Here is a 6,211-nt window from a genome sequence, read left to right as displayed (position 1 = left end):
GCCATTTAGCTCTTTATGAGTTTATTCTTTCATCCACTCCGTCGCGGTGGATAAAAAAAAAAACACTTTAAACCTCAAGTTGTGGATAAATCCATTTTTAATGATGAATTATATTAACCTTACACAGGCTTGTTGCAGCCCCACGCATCCTCCCATGGTGCATTTGGCTAAAAACAAATGGAGATGCTGTGGATGTGAACTTTCCACAATCACAAAGATAATCCCAGTTATTTTCTTGATTCCACTCCTCCTGAGCAGCACATTCAGTGAAGGATTTTTTACTTCTGAGCTGGTAGAAATGAGCTTTGTGGCTCTTGTTTTTGTGATTCAAAGCCCAAAGCACACAAAGCGTAGCTAATGGAGCATGATGCAGGTGCACATGCGTGGAATATAATGCTTGGTTTTCATTGCTGGACTGACCCACAGGGCGGATTAGGCGAACACAGCACATCATGTCCCAGACTGCCTCCCTGTTTTGAACCAACATTCAATTCTGAGCGCGAGTGAGCTAACAGCAAGAGGCTGTACGGGGAGCAAAAAGGTCCTGCCACAAAAATGTCTCTGAGTGAAATCTGATGTCCTTGTATGGGAAGTACAAACCTGCCATGAGGGAATGTGTGGTGGCTTCAAAATTAAATCAGCTTTGAGGAGATAACACATTTGGTTATCCTGTTGTTCTGGTCCAGGTAGAATCATTGGCTCACGGAGGAGGTGTTTGAATGATATCAGGTTAACGAGGCAAACAGAAAAGGCAAACTGCATCTTTAAAGGACACATCTACAAACTCTTCTCCAATGATTCAGCCTTTGTATTGATAGTTAGAGGCAATGGAAAAAGATGTATTTTAATGTGGCTCTTTTCAAAGGATTTATCGATCTATCTATCTATATATGCTTTTAAGTAGGATTGCTTGATGCCTACATAACCAATAGTCATGAAATATCACAGCACATATTTATGCATTTTGCATCTTTGACCTGGTCTAATTCAGGCATGATCTCTAACAATGGAAATCCTCACAGCAATCAAAACTGCTGCTTATTGTTGACACATCCAGTCCTGCCCTGCTCCTCTGACTCTGATGAAGTGAAAGTCACGGTGAGTCATCAAATCCCGAAGGTGCACAGTCACACTGTGTCGGTTTTTGTTAAAGAGGCAGGAAACCAAAGTTATCGTCCTAAAGCTGACGCCAAAGCCAAACCCCGGATCTTAGCAGGAGATTCAGTCATCTATATCAGAGACAACAGCTGTATATCCGCGCTCTCCCATAGTGCCTTGGGTCCCGTTACCAGGATTTCAGCTATATTTCATTTATATCTTTTTAAGTAAAGAAAAGTTTGTGCAATCTGTGCACTGATCTCTAAAATTCATGCGGGACTATCAAATGCTGCCCTTACTGAGGGAGCAGAAAGAGGATAAGCTGCAGGATAGATATGACTCTGGATGAATATATTAAGAGCACAGCTTACGTCTGTCTGCATGTCTAAGCCTCATTGTTCAACTAAATTCAACTGTTTGTGTTCGACACTGATATCTGTTGTCTGATCCATTAAACATGGGAAAAAGCTGCAACGAAGAAAGTTTCTCCTGAGTTAAAACTTTGAATTCATGATAAAAGAATATAACATTTGTTTATCTGTTTATCTCAAACTCAACTGACTTTTTTTAAATTACCTGACTTGTGCTTGTTTGTGTTGATTTTCAAAATAAACTTAACTAATTTTCACACAAAGCATCATCTTTTACACGCTCATCACATGTTTTCATGTAAACTATCACTATGTAAAGTAAGGGCTAACTAGAAATGTCAAATAAACGTAGAGGAGTGAAAGATTTCCCGCTGAAATTTAGTGTCAAGTCAATTTTAATTTTATGGCTGACCTTTGAGGCAAATCACACATTTGCCTCAAAGGGCTTTGCAGACTGTACATTATACAGCACAGACTATATATAGACCCTTGATTCGCATGAGGACAAACTCCCTCCAACAGCTTTATTGTCATGAGGTGCTTTTAATGATACAAATCATCTCTGCGGGAAGAAACCATCTACTAGTTTGGAAAATATATATATATTCAGTTCCCAGAGTTGCTAATTAGATGCCGATCTATTTTAAATATTCAAAATATACAGCACACATGGATTTGGGGCTCACATTTGTAACTTTTAAGTGGGAATTTTAAGCTCTATGTATGGAAATCATTCCCACTACCTGCACACACTGTTGGACTGATTACAGGATTAAAAAACTGGGCTAAAGCAACTGAAGATAAATATAATTATGCAGCTTATGGGTGCAATATAACTGAAACCATTAAACACTTTGTATAAGTCTTGAAATGGTGTGCAGTTCCTCATATGTCTTAAAAAACATCTCTCTAAAGTACAGTAGCACTTTGCCTTTTTACAGTCTGAGCTGAGCAGTGATCAGCTACACTTTGGGAGAAAGTAAGCCTGACATTTGGGGAAGTAAGCCGACTGATAGAGTCATCACAGAGCTGCCTGCCATGGGGTTTAAGAAGTTTAAAACTAATACCCTGTCGTATATTTCCCACTTTCCACCAAATTCTTTTAGGATATCCTTATATAACGCTCCACTTTAAGGCTCGTAATTTTGAAGAATTATGTTTGTTCCTTTCGTTTGTCCTTATCTGCTCTTTTGCCGTGGTGACACCGTGGGTCAGTTTGACCTCCTTAATGTTCCCTGTATTTCAGAAAGTGCTCCAGACCTCCTGAGTAAGTGGCAGAGGTTTCGAGTGTTGCCTGGAGACATTTATTTGCCTGGATGTATGACCTGTCAGAGTCTGACTGGGCCTCTGCTCTGTCTGGCACGTGCTGCAGAATCACAGATGCAGGTGTGCAAAATTATTAAAAATGAATGCAGATACTTTCATACAGGCTGACTAAAAGCATCTTAACAAGATCTGGAACGTGGACAAAAACGCTGAGCAGTTGGATCACTTGGGCAGCTGTGACTCAGGAGGTAGAGCGGGTCGTCCACTGATCACAGGGCTGGCAGTTCGAACCACATCCATATGTCCAAGTGTCTCTGGACAAGATGCTGAACCCCACGATGCTCCTGATGGTCAGTCCAGCACCTGGCAATGAAGCTCACTGCCATCGGTGTGTAAGTGAGTGTGTGAATGGATGAAAGAGAGGCAAATTTTCAAGGGCTTTCAACAGAAGCAGCCATTTACTGAAGCTGCTCCAGTGGCCCAGCACACATACATGGATCATGAGACAATGGGCGCTGAGGCACATGTGTAAGAAGCCTCCCACCATAAGTATGAATATAATGACAATGAATGGGACTTTATATTGGCAGATACTCAATATTTAAGGCCTCAGATTGGGATTGTGAGTAAAAATACGTGACTGAGTCCTTGACTTTCTGATGACAGACCGTCACTGTAATGTTGCTGAAGAGAACATAAAACGTGTAATTTCAGACTTAATATAGATATTAAACATAAAATAAGGAAAGCTACGACAGGCAGATAAAACTAACTGAACCTGCCTCGGACAAGAGGCAATGAACTCACAAAACAAGTCTTAAAGAAGGCAGAACTGACTGGAGTGAAGGGAGCCTGCTGCTGGAGTCTGTGGAACAACAAGGTGTGTGTGGTGATGTCAACAGGTGAGGTGGATGATGAGCCTGAGCAGTCATGGCAAACACATGGTCTTTAGGCTCCTGCCTGATACACCGGCTGAGTCATTCAGCACCTTATTAAGATCAATGAAAACCTATCACGGTTTTCCCTTTAATATGTCACCTATATTTGAAATAATATTCTTAGGTATTCAACCTGCAGTGTTTCAATCTTGCTGATTGAAACAGGCTAATTGCTCATTATTTCAGCTTCAAAGTCCACTTGCTGTCACAGTGACGGACAACGACTTGTTTATAATCAGCTTTGCAGTTTTGTTGCATCGAGCATAAGAAATAAAACTTCGACTGCTCGCCATTTTGAACGATGCTAATTATTCCTTGCAATGGCTGCTAATGTAGGGTTGCTAATTTGCAGTCATCTGTCTTCTCATTCAAACGTTACAATGTTGCAACTTAGAAACAGTCACAACACAACACACACACACACACACACACACACACACACACACACACACACACATCTTCCATCATGGTCAGCGTGGTCTTCTCAGATCCACTCAAGCATTACACGTGGTGTTAAACACACCTGGGACCTGCAGTAATGGAACTGGACTCAGCCTGACTGACTGTAGAAAACGTGAATCCGAACCCATGCAGGTCCTGGATCAGGTCTTGGGTCCTTACATTCGGGTCTACCCATGCAGACTTCTTTTCAGACTTTGGTTAGGAATGAATGATGAAAATGTTCCGTTATGTCTCATCATACTTGAATTGTGCAGTAAGTGTGAGAGACTCATAATAATCCAACATTATCTCCGCCCCCCTTTCATAAAGCAAATCCAGCGAAATTCATGAATTTCTAACCCTTTATTAACTGCTTTAAACACACAGCAATATTAAGATGTTTTTCTTTTGTCTTCCGAAGCAAAAACTCCCTTTAATTACGTAATATATGACACTACTCTGTTCTTATTTTCTACACGTGAGTTGCCTTCCACTTGCATGGTCAGCCTCCAACTTCCTATCAAAGGCTATGGATGTGCCGCGGTTCTTGACCCCTGTGCTTGATTCCAGTAAAAGACTGCACTGCCGCCCACTCTTTTCTTTCAGCAGAGAAAACATGGCCTTCGCTGTTTGTTTCAGCACTCTCCCCACCACTTTACACTGCCTGCAGCCAATTTTCAGGAATAAATGGGAGGCTAATAAAAGTGAAACACTCCAGAGTAGTACCAGCAAAAGCTGAGGAGGCTTTATGGGAGTTTCCACACAAGTGGTTACTCATTAGCTGTGTGATAATGAGTGATGTGTGTGTGATAATCCTTTGTCATGACAGGAGCGCTTCTGTTTTCTGTCCATTGAATGCAACGCGTACACCTTAACTACAGAGGATCAGTTGCTAAAACACTTGTTTAAATTCCCTGGACGTTGAATCACACAGTTGTCATCTGCTGTTTATGTCTCATCTGCACTGTATTGAATAAACTCACCTAACTCCTGTTGATGCCTGATCCAAATGTTGTTTTTAGGGCTGCAAAAAGCAGGCTGTAACGCGGCTCCTCTCTCTTGACAATGTTGACATCTGATGGATTGCTACAGTGAGGATGAATATATTGCTGTGATCATTCATCTTGCCAAATGTGACACATCAGCACAGTGGGGCATAACTCAAGGTACATCAACCGCTGTTGACAAAAGACTTGACATTACCCAAGGGCAAAGAGACCAACGTCAGCCCTTGGAGCTAAAAGAGCCAGCAATTAAGACATGAGAGCTGAAAGCAACCTGCAGATGGTGTAATTTAGTGTCTTCATTCTGACAGTTGGGGTGACATTTAAAGGTTGTTGGACAAATGTCTTTATTCCGCTCACTTTTTCCAATCTATACCCTTAAGTGGCCGGCGTTTCATGAGCAATACAAACGGTAAAATGAAAAAGTGAAACTAATATTTAAAAAAAACATTTGAAATTAGGCTTTTTGAGCCCTAATGAGTAATTTATTTCATGAAATATTTCTATGTTCTGGCCCTCAAGCAAGTTATGCTGAGTTCAGACGGCACAATATTTCTGTCTGTTAAAACGGTCACTGTCAGATTAGGTGAGATTATAAAGACAAATTGGAGACTATTTGCTGGTCCTCAAACAGTTTACTGCTGTTCAAAGCAGGTGTTAAGGAACAACTTAAGAGAAGAGAATGTAAACAAACAATGGCGTCCAAAGCGGTGTGACACCCGCTGGCTTGTGTTCAAAAAAGCTGTTTCACTGTTCCACCTCACAGCACCAACAACTTCATTCCTCTTAAACCTTGCCATGTTTACAGTTGTGCATTGAAGAGTGATCTGCAGTCTTATTGGTCAGTGACACGGAACGCGTCGTGGAATGGATGGGTGGATGGACTGGTGGTCCATTACTGATTGATTTTTCTGAGATATTTCTCAATCAAACCAGTGTGCTATGCTCTAGATATCCATCCATCAATCTGTCCATTTTTGTGGAGGGACGATGTGTCCATCAGCACCCTCTTCAGGATGTGGGGAAATACTGCAGAATCTAAAATGGCTGTTGTTGAATTAAGTGTCTTGGCTGCATTGTAAGGTATCCTTCT

Source organism: Chaetodon auriga, chromosome 4 (genome assembly GCF_051107435.1).
Source record: "Chaetodon auriga isolate fChaAug3 chromosome 4, fChaAug3.hap1, whole genome shotgun sequence".
Lineage (NCBI taxonomy): Eukaryota > Metazoa > Chordata > Actinopteri > Chaetodontiformes > Chaetodontidae > Chaetodon > Chaetodon auriga.
The sequence above is the reverse complement of the archived record's forward strand: the minus strand, read 5'-3'. Positions refer to the sequence as shown.